Here is a 2,500-nt window from a genome sequence, read left to right as displayed (position 1 = left end):
TGGATAGATAGATGGAAGGAAAGAGGAGGGAGGGAAAGAGGAAGAAAGAATTAGAAAATGTACAATTAACATTTCTGTTACTGTCATTATTATAGTTTTTTCTTATAATTTATATCATTAGCAATATAATCATTATCATTATTACCATTCTTGTTATTATCTTTCGTTCTATTATCACCCTCGTTATTGTCACTGTTGTCTTATTCCTAGCGTCTTCAGTATGATCACTATCATTATTGTTATTACTGTTATTGTTATTATTAGTGTTAGTAATTAAAGTAATGATAATAATGATAAATATGAAAATAATAATGATAATGATAAAAAAATAACAACAACAAAAATGATAACAATAATGATAATGATAATGATATGAATAATGATAACAATAATGATAATGATACTGATACTGATGATAATAATAATAATAATGATAATAATAATAATAATAATAATGATAATAATAATAATGATGATGATAATATTAATATTGATAATAATAATAATAATAATAATAATAATGATAATAATAATAATAATAATAATGATAATAATAATGATAATAATAATAATAATAATAATTGATAATAATAATAATGATACTACTGCTACTGCTAATAATAATATTGATAACAAGGATAATAATAAAGTATTTTTTATCATCATGATCATCATTATCAGTATTTCTAATTTCAATGATTATCATCACTGAAATTATTATTAGCATCATTAACAATTATTGTTACTGTTATTGTTATTATTATGACCATTATTATTATTATGATAATAATAATAAAAATTATTATTATTACTATTTTCATTACAATGATTATTATTATTGTTGCTATAAATGTTATTATTATCATCACCATCATAATAATCATTATAATCATTATAGATATGACCATTCTTTTTTTTTTTTCTTCTTCTTATTATTATTATTATTATCATTATTATCATTATTATTAGTATTGTCACTATCATCATTATCATATTCTTATTAATATCACTATTAATGATATTGTAATTATCATTAATATTTTATTGCCATTGGTATTAGCATTGCATTTGTTACTATTATCATCATTACTATCATAATCTATTATTATTACTATCATTATCATTATCATTTCTAGTGTTTACAACTATTGTTTTTATTACTATTATTGTTGTTGTTATTATCTTTATTATTGTTTTTAACACTATCATTACCATTATCATTACTGTTTTTATTAGCAGTATCATTCTTAGAATGACCATTATTGTCATTATTAGTGTTATTATTATCATTAGCATTATTATTTATTAATTTATATTGGTATAATAATAATGACAATAATAATAATAATAATAATGATAATAAGGATAGTAATGATAGCAGTAATGATAATAATAATGATATCTATAACGATAATAATAATGGTGATAATAATAACTATAATTTTGATACTAATAATGATGATGATGGTGACAATAATAATGATAATTAAGATATAATGATAATTGTTAAAGTAATGATAATAATGATAATAATGATAATAATAGTAATGGTAATAATCATCACTGTTATTATACCAATAAGAGATAGATAATAATGATATTGATTAAGGATGGTGATAATAACGATTATTATTAATATCAATAGCATCATTATTATTTCTTATCATTATTTTTATTGCCATTATTATCATAATTGTGATTATCATTATTATCATGATTGTGATTATCATTATTTTCCTCACTGATAATAACAATGATATTTTTTATTGTTGTTGTTTTCAGCATCAATACCATCATCATTAGCATCGTTGTCATCCTTTGCGCGAAAGGGGGTCATTTTTAAATAGGAAAAATAACAAGAATAATATCACCGGAAACAAAGAAAATTATATTCAAATCCTTATCCACTTTGGAGATAATATTATCATTATATTTATTACTCTTTATTACTGGCAGGCTCGAAGCCGGAAGTGGTGGTAATAGAAAAGAAACACAAAGCACACAAGCCTCGGGAAACACCTAAAAACTAAATGATAAAGCAAAATGACACGAATTACAACCACTCCATGATTTCCCGGCAGCCCCTGGCAACCACTCACGAATATTAACCTCTCCATCTGACGCAGAAGTTGCCAAATGTGTCTGCTCAGCATCTGGATCCACAGGATGTGTGTGTTTGTCCCGGGTTAGAGAGGGGGTGATCCCATCCCATCCGACACATATTGCTGATTTGTGTCGGACTTTTGTTGTATTTGCCTGGTTCTTTTTCGTTTTGTTTCTTCGCCAGTCTGTCGGATATGATCCTTTGCTCCCGTTCTCTCTCTCTTTCTCCGTTGGTATATCTGATTCTCTTTCCTATTGTATGTCTTCTCCCACTCTCACCCACATCCTCTTCCTCTCTCTACACTCTTTTGCGCATTTCTCCTCCCTCCCTACCTCTAAACCCCTCTCCCTCCCCCTAACACCTCCCCCCCCCCCAACACCTCTCCCTCTCCCCGCA

Source organism: Penaeus vannamei, chromosome 28, assembly GCF_042767895.1.
Source record: "Penaeus vannamei isolate JL-2024 chromosome 28, ASM4276789v1, whole genome shotgun sequence".
NCBI classification, from domain to species: domain Eukaryota; kingdom Metazoa; phylum Arthropoda; class Malacostraca; order Decapoda; family Penaeidae; genus Penaeus; species Penaeus vannamei.
This window is presented reverse-complemented; position numbering follows the sequence as displayed.